At 55.9% G+C, this 13239-nt stretch overlaps 1 protein-coding gene across 2 annotated transcripts in view; it reads left to right on the top strand.

Annotated features, from left to right (window-relative positions):
- Nucleotides 1–728: 728 nt before the first annotated feature.
- The window catches only part of PLEKHG3 (pleckstrin homology and RhoGEF domain containing G3), a 51589-nt gene continuing 39078 nt past the window's right edge, over nt 729–13239 (top strand). The window contains exon 1 of one of the 2 annotated variants that reach the window (XM_089322033.1): nt 729–885. The gene's annotated coding sequence lies outside the window, so the exon portion shown is untranslated. Of the gene's footprint in view, nt 886–3555; nt 3713–13239 lie in introns of those variants that run through there. The other variant, XM_089322034.1, reaches the window with a different exon arrangement.

Here is a 13239-nt window from a genome sequence, read left to right as displayed (position 1 = left end):
TAAGGACACAGTTCCCTGTGTGTGTTTTGCAAAAAACAAGGTGTGCCACCAACCAGGTGTGTCTGCATCTTATTTTCCCGCCGAACAGCCCCTTTGGTGCACGCCCTCAAATTATCAGCTTTATCTCTTCCCTGGGAGCTCCTTGGAGGCTTGGATTTACATCTGTAAGGGGTCTCAGGGAGGAAACCAGGACACGCCTTTCGGACTAGCGGAGCTGCTCAGGTAGGATAGGGACCGCCAAATCCGAGCCGCCTAGAGTCACTTGGGGGAAAGCCCTCTTTGGTGGGGGGTGTTATGGCTGTCCAGTGCGCTCCCGGGAGGCGGTGACACCAAAGCTGTGACACCGGGTGGCCCCCAACAGGAGCGCCTCGGTACCTGAGCGCACCTAGGCAGCCCGGGAGGGGCTGCGCCCGCCCCACCTGCGGCCGTTAATCATTAGCCGCGCCCAAGTCCCGCGGCCAAAGCAGCCTTGAGTCCGGGCTCCAGCCGGCAGCGCTGTGAAGGTTCCCCCAGCCCCCGCGGAGCTGCCAATCTCCGGATTCCAGCCGCGGGCCCGAGTCTCCACCTCCTGGAAAAATTCCTGGCCCGCCCCTCCCTGGCTCCCTCCCTCCTTCTCCCCTTCCCTCCCTCCTGCGGCGGCTCGGGCTAGGCTCGGCCCCCATTTCCTGCCGGGCGCTAGGCAGCGGCGCGCGGGCTGGGGTCCCTGGGGGGGCTGTGCGCACAGCTGGACCTGGCCCGGACCGCGGAGGCGCCGGCGGAGGGCGGGGGCGGCCGGCAGCCACAGCCCCTTCCGAGAGCGACTTTCAAACTCGCGCCCGCGTCGCGGCGCCACCTGGGCAGCGCCGAGCGCCCTTAGTGTCCGGAGCAGCGCGCGGCGACCGCTCGGTGAGTGTCCCTCGGTTCTTCCGCTGCCTCTACGCAGCGGGCGAAGGGGCTGGGGGCCCGAGGCCGGGACTCCTGCCCTGCCGGGCTCCCTCCGCAAGCAGCCTCGTGCGGGGTGAGGGCCCCGGGCCGTGCTGGCTCCTTCTTGGGTTAGAGCGCGGGAGCATAGCGCCAGGAGACCCTTTTGCGCCCATCCCGGAAACAAAAGGAACGAACGCGCGCCGGGTGGCTTGCGGGAGGCTCAGTTGGAAATCCAGGCAGGCGGGGAGGCGGCGCCCTGCTGCTCCCCTTGCGCGCCCGGGCGCCCGAGGGCCGGCGCTGGGCTGGTCCTATGGGCCCAGGCGGGGTGGACCCTTCCGGGGAAGGACCTTAACCTCTGGTCCCGTGCGCCCGCAGCCTGTTCCGGGTCGGAGCCCCACGGTGCTGGCCCTCGGGAATCTCAGTTCTCCATCCTGGAGGGGTGAGAGGGGAGGGAGGCGCCAGAAACGGGGTGTTGGGGATCCCCGAGCTCGGGGGCCGCTGGTTCCCCACCCCCCGCCGCCTGGACGTCTCCCGCCCCAGGAATCGGTTGGTCACTGGCACCCTCCCTCCCCCGGCCTCTGGTTCAGGACGCCTGGGTGAGGCGTGAAATTTCCAAGAAGTTGTTTAGGTTAGCTGCGTCGGCTCTCAGGAACTACTTTCGAAAACAAAAGGAAGCACGGGCCCGGGAAACGTAAAGGTTGGAGGTGGAGAGGTGTGGCTTTGGGGCGGCAGTTAGCGGCCGTGGAGGAGGTCATTCGCTGCGCTCTGCGGGCGGCAGATGCCGCGGCCCGACCCCTGCGCCCCTGCATCGGGGCCCCGGGCGGCCCAGACTGCGGCTCTCTATAGGGAACCCTGCACCGGGGGTTCCCAGAGCGTCCCCAGCTGCGCCTCTGCTGGCGTCCCAGGCACTTGGCGCTTGCTTGGGAAGTGATAAGCAAGGGAGAGGTGTGACAGTGCAGGGAGGGGCCGGGGCTCTGCCGCAGCGCACAGCAGTAGCCTGGGCTGCAGGAGGGTGGAGTGAGAACCGCTGTGTGTGCCCCCTCCCCGTGGTTCTGGGCTGGGGGCCGGCTGGGAGGACCTGGCCCGTTGGTGCTCCTGCAGTTAGCACTCCTGCTGCCTGTGCCCCGCCCCCCACCGCCCAGGTTCCACCCACTCCTTTCTGGAAGGTGCCACTGCACAACCCCTTGACTCCATGCATAGTTTTTTCCCCCCTAGTACACATTTTCAACGAACTGTTACAAGATTGCCCTGAATGTATGGATTTCAAAATTATTTGCCCTCAAATCAACTTTTAATCCCATTTTCCACAAACTGAAAAGTTATTTATCCAAAAGGCAGACACACACACACACACCCCTCTCATCTGCTGATTCACTCCCTAAAATGCCAACAGGCAGGGCTGGGCCAGTCCCCAGCCAAGAGCCAGAACTCAGTCCACATGTGGGTGGAGCGACAGGGCCCCAGCTGCTTGAGCCATGCTTCCCGGGAAGCTGCATCTGGCAGTGGACTTGGCTGTGGGATGCAAGGTGTTCTAAGCTGTGTCTTGGCTCCATCTGGCAGTGGACTTGGCTGTGGGATGCAAGGTGTTCTAAGCCGTGTCTTGGCTGCTGTGCCAAACTCCTGCCCCTCCCCTTCCACAGACTTTTGGAAGGACCCTCATTTTGGAATGGACACAGCAGGGGGCGTGAGGGAGCACCTGACCTTGGCCCCTGCTGGGTAGTACCAGCAGGAGACCAGCATAGAGCCACTGGGGCTGGTGGGCCCCAGGGGGAGCTGCCTCCTTGACACGCCCAAGCCCAGATGGGGCTGGTGACTTTAGCAGGGTCCCTGCGGCTGCATGGGGGCCAGAGCTCAGATTTCCGCCCTTAATCTTTTCTGACTGAGCCGAGTGGGGCTACCTCTCTGCTTTCCCTCCTAGCTGGTGTGCAGGGATCCTGTGTGGGTAAACAGGAGGGGTCCTTGGGAGGGGGCTTTACGGCTTACTGGCTGCCACAGGGGGTGGCGGATAGCGGGAGTGTGGAAGTTTACACCCCAGGCCTGCCACTATCTCGGCTCCAGAGTAAACATTTGCCTTACCAAATCCATAGCTATCTCAGGGTCACTGTGTTTACAGTGGAGGGGGCCAAAGGCCACGGCCTGGGGTGCACCAGAGCTGCAAGGGGAAGATCGGAGTGCATTCCGGCTGCCCCCTCCATGTCCACCTCCTCACTGGGCCCTGGCTGCACCCTGGCCTCGAGGGTGAGTTCTGGAGCCCTCTGCTAATCTGTGGGGGAAGGGTGCTGGGCTGCTGGGTGTTGCCTTTGCAGCTGTAGTCAGGGCTGCCTTAAGCTCCTCATCTGCCCTCCCCTCCCCACCTCTTCCCAGGCTGCCCTTCGGGCCCACTGCTGCTCTGTGTGGCCTCCCTGGCCAGCTGCGTGTCCACAGGCCTTTGTTCTGGGGCTGCAGGCCTGCCCTCGTCCGCCTGGCTGCCCTACCCTGCAGCAGTGGGGATCCCTGATGCCAACAGGAAGGGTCTCCGCCTCATAACAGACCCTCGATTCCTCTTTTTTTTTTTTTTTAAGATTTATTTATTTATTTGAAAGGCAGAGAGAGAGAGAAAGAGATCGATCTTCCATCCACTGGTTCATTCTCCAGATGGCTGCAACGGCCAGAACTGTGCCTGTCCAAAACCAGGAGCCAGGAGCTTCTTCCGGGTCTCCCATGTGGGTGCAGGGGCCCAAGGACTTGGGCCATCTTCTACTGCTTTCCCAGGCCACAGCAAGGAGCTGGATCAGAAGTGGAGCAGCCAGGACTTAAACCGGCACCGCAGGTAGCGGCTTTATATGCTACACCACAGTGCCGCCTCCCCTGGATTCCTCTTGACAGGCTTTCCTTGGGGCCACACCTCACCCCTGGGCAGGTTCCCCTCACTGCCTCTTCTCAGCTTTCCTCGCTGTTTCCAGGTGGTGGAGTTGTCCTCTTTGTCTGCCTGCACCCCTGCTTCTTGTTGTGTGTATCGGTCAACAGTGATTTATTCAGCAGCTACTGTATTTGAATGCTAGGCACGGTGTTGGGAGGACCCAGCAGTGGACACACTGTCCAGCCACCTCTGGCTTCAGGGAGCTGATGCTACCAAAGGTGGATCCAGGAGACACATGATGTGTCACTGATAAGCAGAGAAATGCGATAAGGTCGCTGCGAATTGTCCTGGGAGGGGCGAGATGCCAGATGCCAGAGAGATGACAGATGCGGTAGCCAGGGACACTTCAGCAGGAGATTCAGGGTTCTCCATGGAGCATGCATATTTATAAAGAAACCATGCATTTCAAGCTCCTCTTTTGAGCACCCAGATAAGCCTGTCTTCCAATTGCGTCTTCCATAAGCTCTTGGAAGGCCCCTCCTATTTTCCTTCGTGTCTGACTTTCCATCCTGGACGCCCAGTTCAGGCCCCCACGTCGGGGCTGGGGGTTGGACGCACCTGGGCTCACAGCCCAGCCTGAGTGTAGCCCCGGGGCTGTTGATGTGGGGCTTGAGTCTTTTGAGCTTGCGTTTCTCACCCGTAAAAGGGAGTTAGTCATCGCGCCTAGCATGTCAGAGTGGCGCTGTGAGAGTGAGCAAGGCGAGAGCTGGCATTCAGGGCTTGGCCGAGTGTGCAGCAGCGTCGAGGGCCCGGTGCTGCTGGGGTAGCGCTGAGGACTGGAGATGGAAAGCTTTGGCTGCCAGTGTGGGGCAGGGGTGGGTCAAGAGGGAAGACCCACGAAGCCTGCCTAGCTGGTGAACCTTTTCCATCCAACCCCTGGTGGCAGGTGGTGGAGGATGTGAGGATGGGGTGGGGTGGGGTACAGGTACTTGATGGAGAGGCTCTGATCCCTGGAATTCCCCCTGTTTCCAACCAGCCCTGATGAATCACACCTTTGTCGCTGGCCTCTCCCCAGGGCCACACAGCTGGGAAGGCAGGCTGCCCCTCCCCCGCAAACCTCATCCAGATAAGGGTGGGAGTAGGGGGCTGGGGCGGGTGGTGGGTGGAGCTGCTTGGAGAGCCAGAAAGGTGGTGAGAGCTAGTCCCAGGAAGCCATGCCGGCTTCTCTTCAGGCCCAGAATGTAAAGTAACGGGATGCCAGAGCCCAGGGGAACCCAGAGTCAGGCTTGTCTGTCCCCCAGCTGCAGGCCCCTCCCCCCCAACCCAGCTGACCCGATGGCCACTCCCTCAGCTGGAAGCCCGGGCCTCTTGTCAAAATTGTGGTCAGCTGTTTCCTGGGGGCCCTGCCCTGGCTCAGGAAGTGTGCGATGGGTGTGGAGGGCCAGGCACAGGCAAGTGGTCATTGGCCAGCCCTCTCCCTCCCAGGGCCTGGCGGTGCAGGCTGAGCAGCCTGGCAGCCGCCGTGAGGAAGGAACTCCAGGCCTGCGAGTTGGGGTAGAGAGCTAGATACCATCTGGCCTCAGAGGAAGTTGCAAGAGAAGGGCCCTGAGCCGTCTGTCCCAAGCATGTTTGTGAAGTTGGCTGGCTTCGGGGACACCGGGCAGGCTTGGCCAGCTTGTCATCCACACCTGGCCCACTGGGAGAGGCCGGCAGCCCCTCTGGGTGTCGGCTTCCCAAGGACAGAGGCTAGCCCTGCTATGGGTCCCCTCCTCTGTTGTCTTTATTTCAACAACAGCAACTATGCTTCACTCATCTCTGTTATGCACAGCAGTGCGCAGGTCAGTGGGCTGGTGCTGGCGTCCCACCCCCTGAGTAATCCCAGCTTGGAGCTTTGATCCCATGGGACGGGGCAGTGGGGGAGAGGGGTCCTGTCTAGCTCTGGGTAGGCTGGGCCATCTGGGAATGCAAATAAAAGGGAGAGTAGGACTATATGAGAGTACTCGAAGGAGTTTGTAGAAAATGAAATTAGAAATCAAGTTTACTTTGGTGCTAGAAATTTTGAAGGCCGTGGATAGTATTTTTTCTTTTTCTTTTTAAAAGATTTATTTATTTATTTGAAAGTCAGAGTTACACAGAGAGAAGGAGAGGCAGAGAGGGAGAGAGGTCTTCCATCCACTGGTTCACTCCCCAACTGGCTGCAGCGGCCGGAGCTGTGCTGATCCGAAGCCAGGAGCCAGGAGTTTCCTATATGTCTCCCACACAGGTGCAGGGGCCCAAGCACTTGGGCCATCTTCTACTGTTTTCCCAGGTCATAGCAGAGAGATGGATCGGAAGTGGAGCAGCTGGGACCCGAACTGGTGCCAACATGGGATGCCGGCACTGCAGGTGGCAGCCCAACCCGCTATGCTACAGCGCCAGCCCCTGTATTTTTTTTTTCTTAATATGCATTTTTCATGAACGTTTTAAAGACCTCTCTATGCGTGGATTTCAAATTACTTGAGAGGCATACAGAGAGAGAGAGGGAAAAAGAGAGAGCTGGAGGGAGGGAGCACCATCTGCTGGTTCACTGCCCAGGTGCCTACAACACCGGGCCTGCACTGGGGCAGGGCTGAAGCCAGGAGCCAGGAACTCGCTCCAGATCTTCTCTCACCTAAGCGGCAGGACTCCAGTTCCTTGAGCCAGCACCATCAGCTCCCGGAGTCTGCGTTAACAGGGAGCTGCAAATCAGAATCAGGAGCTGAGAACTGAACCCAGGTGTTTTACCGTGGGATGTGGGCATCTTAGCTGCTGGGGTAGATGATTCTTCTGGAACACAGTCTTGGTTGGTTTTTTGGGAGGCAGCCCTGACTGCGCAAGAGCTGGATTTTTATGGATTTGGCCTCTGTTTCACGTTGAGCAGACTATGGGGCTGGAGAAGATTCCAGAGGGTGTGGAGGTGGCTGCCTTGGGCAAGTGTGGGGAGCAACTGGAGCAACTCGGACTAGACTAAGTTACTGGAATTAAGACTTATTCTATGCATCTGCTCTCCCACAATATGGCGCTGGGAGAGGAGGAAACAGCTTCTACACAGCTGCCTCCAGTTGAACCAATAAACTGTAGGACCTGCTCCTGATTGGAGGAGAGCAGCGTACTCGGCGTGTGGGTAGCAGAGTTGGGATTGGTGGAAGAGGACTATAAAGGAGGAGAGAGACAACCCCTGAGCGAGCCGGCCGGCAGTGTGCTGCTCCCCCGCGGAAGTGGGGAAAGCGGCAGGGGGAACCGCCCTTCCACAGAGGTGGAAGGGTCGGTAGCCAACCCGGAAAGAACCAGCAGCAAACCCGGGGAGGGCCGAGCAGACAAAAGAACAGCGCAGGGTCCTGTGTCGTTCCTCCACGAAGAGGGGGAGCGACAGGCAAATGGTTGGGGGCTGCTAGACGTTGCTCTGTTTCTTGCTAGAGACAGGAGGATGGGAGGCAGGGGTGCCACAAGGAGAGATGTGGCCAGCGGGCGTTGGAAGCTCTGCAGCTCCCTGTCTATCACTTCCGTAAACCAGGGCTCTGGGGCAGTGGGCAGCAGGGTTTATGGAGAGAAACAGGCTGCCTGCCTCCACGTGTCCTGCTCATTCCCCCCGCATCCTCAATGCCTGTGCAATAGGATTCCAAGAAATGGTTGTCAAACTAAAGGAAACCCTCTGTGTGTTGAAACCTTAGGAACTAGAGAAATTCCCGTGCTGTTCGCAGATGTCCTGTTCCTGTCTCAGAGTGTCCCGGGTGAAAGATGCCTAGGCAGTGCACCTGCGGTCAGCTGGGCTGACACAGGGCAGGCCGCCCTGGATGCCTCCAGCCTCCGGGAGGGTAAGGGCATCTGCAGTCCTCGCCACCTGTCTTCCCGGGAATTCAGTCTGGGTCTCCCATGTGGGTGGCACGGGCCCAGTGACCTGAGTTATCACCTGCTGCCGGCCAGGGTGCCTACTGGCAGGAAGCTGGAGTCGGCAGCAAAACTGTGACTGATACCCAGGTACTCCAGTGTGCGAAGTGGCCATCCCAAGGGCTGTCTCAGGTGCTGGGCCCAGTCCCCACCCCCACACATTTTCTTTCCATTTCCCCCGCACTCTCTGAAGTCCCTCCTACAGCCCAGGAGGCCTCGCATCAGCCAGCACGTTCCTCCATTTTCGTCTCGCCAGCCTCCTGAGAACCAGTTTGACTTGGACATGTTAAGCGGCGGCCTCCTCTTCCCAGTCCCACCGTAGATAAGCAGCAGCAAATAAAGGAGGGTGGAGGAGGCAGCCCGGAGAGAGAAAGTGGTCACCGGGAGGCTCAGGGCGAGCAGGTCCCTGCGGAGAGCTGGGGTCATTTGCGTGGGGGCAGTGGCCTGACACACCTGCTCGGCAGGCTCATCACTTGGGTAATTGGTGCTTTGCTGATGGCTGTGACCCTGAGTCATCCACACAGGTTTTATGTTCCCTTAACTGTTTAGGAAGATGGCGAAATGGATGACGAATTTTTAAAAGGTTCCCCAGTGCTGTGGCCTAGCGGGTAGGGCCACCGCCTGCCGTGCTGGCATCCCAGATGGGCACTGGTTTGAATTCCGGCTGCTCCACTTCTGATCCAACTCTCTGCTGTGGCCTGGGAAAGCAGCGGAAGTTGGCCCAAGTCCTTGGGCCCCTGCACCTACATGGGAGACCCAGAAGAAGCTCCTGGCTCCTGGTTCCTGGCCTTGGATTGGTGCAGCTCTGGCTGCTGTGGCCAATTGGGGAATGAACCAGTGGGTGGAAGACTCTCTCTCTCTTTCTCTCTGCCTCTCCTTCTCTCTCTCTGTGTAACTCTGACTTTCAAATAAATAAATAAATCTTAGAAAGAAAGAAAGAAACAAAGAAAGTGCTCAAAACTCTTTAAAAAAAATAAAAAAAGTATCCCAGTCCGATTGGCAAAAATTTCAAAAGATGTTGACACTTAGGCACCAGTATTACTGAGCCTCTCAAGGAGACGGAGTGAGGGTTATTACCCCTTCTGGGTAAGGAGGCCAGGCCTCCCCAGGGTCGGGTGACTTGGTCCAGGATCACTCAGGTCACATGCGGTTTCTTCAGAAAGTTCATGGGCAGAAGAGTAAGTTTGGGGCTGGTGTTTGGCCTAGTACTTACGATGCTGCCTCAAAAGCTGCCTGCATCGCGTGTTGGATTCCCAGCCCTGGCTCCCGGCTCCAGCTTTCTGCTAATGAACTCTGGGTGACAGCAGTGATGGCCCAAGTAGCTAGACTCCTGCCACCCATGTTGGAGACCTGGACTCAGTTAGTTCCCAGCTTTTGGCTTTGGCCTGGTCCAGTGCCAGCCATCACAGGCATTTGGGGAGTGAACCAGTGGACTGCAGCTGTCTCTTAAATACACATTAAACATTAGTGGAAAAAAGATAAGTTTATTTCAGTACAGAATTATTTTGAAAACCATGCAGTTTTTCCAATACACAAGTTCATGATCTTTTTGAAGACCCCTTGAACTTGGCAGGGATGAAGTTTGAACTTCTGAATGGACGGGGGCGCATGCTCTTGGCTCTGCTCCACACTGTTCTGTACTTCCTCACTCTTTTGCAAATGTGGCTTTTGGGCCATGTTTGTCTCAAAACGGATCCAGCTAGCCAAGGTTTGGTTCCAGCAGAGAAGACTCCATTTTTTTTTTTTTTAAGATTTATTTATTTATTTGAAAAAGAGAGATTTTTCTATCTGCTGGTTCACTCCCCAGATGGCCACAACAACCAGGGCTGGGCCAGGCTGAAGCTAGGAGCCATGAGCTTCTTCCAGGTCTCCCATGTGGGTGCAGGGGCCTAAGCACTTGGCTTTCCCAGGCCACAGCAGAGAGCTGGATTGGAAGAAGAGCAGCTGGGACTCGAACCAGCACCCATATGGAATGTGGGCGCTGCAGGCATTGGAACGCTTTCAGTGCATTTACATTCTAAGCATCTACCGGGCTGCCACACGGGACTTCATGAAGCCATAAAGCGCCAGGGAGGAGGTGCAATTAAAACCCCCCAGGCCTCTTCCATCAGCCGCGCCGTTCCCGTTTGGACTCAGGATGCTGTGTCTTGCAGCCATGGTGCTGGTCCTGCATTTGGTCTCCAGAGTGGCTGGGACCTGCCCCTGCAGGAGGAGCCTCTTACACCCCCCACCCCGACCCCTCTGAACTGGCCGGAGTTCACTGTATCATGCCTACTTCTCTCATTATAGAGATAAGATGTTACAGATACTGCTGAAGCGTTCTGGTTTTCTTTTGTAAAAAATTATTTTGATCTTATGAGACAGACAGATCTTTATCTGCTGTTCACTCTCCAAATACCTGCAGCAGCTGGGACGGGGCCAAGTGGAAACCAAGAACTAGGAACCGCACCTGGGTTTTCTTCCTTGTGGGTGGTAGGAACCCAAGTACTCGAGCCACCTCTTGCTGCCTGACAACGTGTGTATTAGCAGGAAGTTGGAATGGATAGTGGAGCTGGACCAGAGACTCCAGGGACTCTGATATGGGTGGAATGTGGGTATCTCAAGGGATGTCTTAAGCCCGCTCTGCCAAAATCTGTTCCCTTTGTTTTTTCTCCCTAATCCTTTTCTCTTCCCTCCCTCCCCATAAGTAGTATCTCATGAAAATGGTGTTTATCACTCCTGTGTATGTTTTTGTATTATTTTCTGTTGCCTGTAAGTAACTTACAGTATTTTGGCATTTTTTTTTTTTTTTTAAGATTTGTTTATTTAGGGGCCAGCGCTGTGGCACAGTGGGTTAACGCCCTGGCCTGAAGCGCCAGCATCCCATATGGGCACCGGTTCAAGTCCTGGCTGCTCCACTTCTGATCCAGCTCTCTGCTATGGCGTGGGAAAGCAGTAGAAGATGGTCCAAGTGCTTGGACCCCTGCGCGCTTGTGGGAGACCTGGGGGAAGCTCCTGGCTCCTGGTTTTGGATCGGAGCAGCTCCGGCTGTTGCAGCCATCTGGGGAGTGAACCATCGGACGGAAGACTTCTTTCTCTCTCTGCCTCTCCTCTCTCTGTGTATCTCTGACTTTCAAATAAATAAGTCAATCTTAAAAAAATTATTTATTTATTTGAAAGTCTGAGATACACACACACACACACACACACACAGAGTCTTCCATCTGCTGGTTCACCCCCCAATTGGCCGCAATGGCTGGAGCTGTGCTGATCCGAAGCCAGGAGCTTCTTCTGGGTCTCCCATGTGAGTGCAACGGCCCAAGAACTTGGACCATCTTCTACTGCTTTCCCAGGTTATAGCAGAGAGCTGGATTGGAAGTGGAGCAGCCAGGACTCGAACCGGCGCCCATATGGGATTCCGACACCACAGGCGGTGGCTTCACCCACTGTGCCACAGCGCCCGCCCCAAATATTCTGGTATTTTAATTTTGATGTACAGGAGTACTTCAAAGAATTTGCAGAAAATGGAATTAAAAGATAAGCTTACAAATTTTTGGAAACTATGCATAAGAAGAGTCTTTCAAAAGTTCACAGAAATGTATGTTATGAAAAAAAGAGGTATATGGTTTCAATTTTTTTCTGTACCAAAATAAATTCACTTTTTAAAAAAAAAGATTTATTTTAGGGGCTGGCGCTGTGGTGCAGCAGGTTAAAGCCTCGGCCTGCAGCACTGGCATCCCATATATGTTCCGATTTGAGTCCCGGCTGCTCCACATCTGATCCAGCTCCCTGCTGATGTGCCTGGGAAAGCAGTGGCCAGAGTCCTTGAGCCCCCACACCCAAGTGGGAGACCTAGAAGGAGCTCCTGGCTCTTGGCTTCTGATCGGCGCAGCTCCAGCCATTGTGGCCATTTGGAGAGTGAACCAGCAGATGGAAGACCTTTCTTGTGTCTCAGCCTCTGCCTCTTTGTAACTCTGCCTTTCAAATAAATAAAATCTTTAAAAAAAAAAGATTTTATTTATTTGAAAGACAGAGTTACAGAGAGAGAGAGAGATCAAGATCTTCCTTCTGCTGGCTCACTCCTCAAACAGCTGCAATGTCCAGAGCTAGGCCAGGCCAAAGCCAGGAGCCAGGAGCCAGGAACTTCATCTGGGTCTCCTGCATGGGTGCAGGGGCCCAAGCACTTGGACCTCTTTGTTCCCAGGGCCATTAGCAGGGAGCTAGATCAGAAGTGGAGTGGCTGGGACTTGAACTGTCACTCAAATGGGATGCTAGCACTGCAGGTGGCGGCTTAACCCACTATGCTGCAGCACCGGCCCCTGAGGAGGCTCTTAAAAAGAAAATTATTTGAAAGGCAGAGTTACAGAGAGGGAGAGACAAGAGAGTCAGCTTCCATCTGCTGGTTCACTCCCCAAGTGGCTACAATGGCCAGGGCTGGGCCAGGCCAAAGCAGGAGCCAGGAGCTTCATCTGAGTCTCCCACCTGAGTGCAGGGGCCCAAGCACTTGGGCCGTTTTCTGCTGCTTTCCCAGGTGCATTATCAGGGAGCTGGATTGGAAGTGGAGTGGCCAGAACCCCATGTGGGATGCAGGCACTGCAGGCGGTGGCTTTACCCACTACGCCACAACACCGGCCCTTCTCACTATTTTAAACAATACTGCATTGAATATCTACTTGTCTGTCTTGTCTGGTGTGTAGGCCAGTACTGGGATTGCTGGGTCATACAGTGCGCCTGATAAGACACTGCCAAGTAGTGCCCCCAAGAGCCTTGTAACTGATTTCCAGTCTCACCAGAAATATGAGAGGTCCTGTTTCACTAGTATTTGGGTTGTCCTTTCAGTCTGGTGGATATAAAAGAGTATTTTAAAATTATTTTGAAAATTGTTTTTTCATTAGCACTTTTGTTATGGGAAGGGTGAGCACTTCTCATGTTTATTGGTGAATTTACTATTTGGTATTTGCTCTTGACATTAGCAATTGTGCCAGCCAGGCAAAACATTCATCTGATTCAAATTCCTAAAGGGATGATGGGAAGAGTCTCCCGTCTCTGGTTCCCTAGCCAGCTGGCTCCGGACCTGGAGCTGTGTTAGAGGCTAAAGGTCAGTCTGCCTCGGGCTGGTCTGTGGCCCAGTGGAATAAGCCACTGCCTGTGACACCAGCCTTCCAAATCAGATGCTGGTTCTGACCCAGCTGCTCTGCTTCTGATCCAGCTCTCTGGCTAATGCTCCTGGGAAAGCAGCGAGTGATGACCCCAGTGCTGGGCCCCTGCACCCACACTGGAGACCTAGGTGGAGTTCAAAGCAGCTGGCTTCTGCTTAGATCAGTCCTGGCTGCTGTGGCTCTTTGGAGAGTAAACCAGTGGCTGGAAGACCTTCCTCTGTCTCTCTGTCTCTCTGTCTCTCCTTCTCTCCTTCTCTCTTCCTCTGCCTTCCAAATAAATAAAGCAAATCTTGGCCGGTGCCGTGGCTCACTAGGCTAATCCTCCGCCTGTGGCGCCGGCACACTGGGTTCTAGTCCCAGTTGGGGCTCCGGATTCTGTCCCGGTTGTCCCTCTTCCAGGCCAGCTCTCTGCTGGCCAGGGAGTGCAGTGGAGGATGGCCCAAGTGCTTGGGC

Source organism: Oryctolagus cuniculus, chromosome 20 (genome assembly GCF_051225735.1).
Source record: "Oryctolagus cuniculus isolate XC-2025 breed Fujian yellow rabbit chromosome 20, ASM5122573v1, whole genome shotgun sequence".
NCBI lineage: Eukaryota > Metazoa > Chordata > Mammalia > Lagomorpha > Leporidae > Oryctolagus > Oryctolagus cuniculus.
The sequence above is the reverse complement of the archived record's forward strand: the minus strand, read 5'-3'. Positions and strand labels throughout refer to the sequence as shown.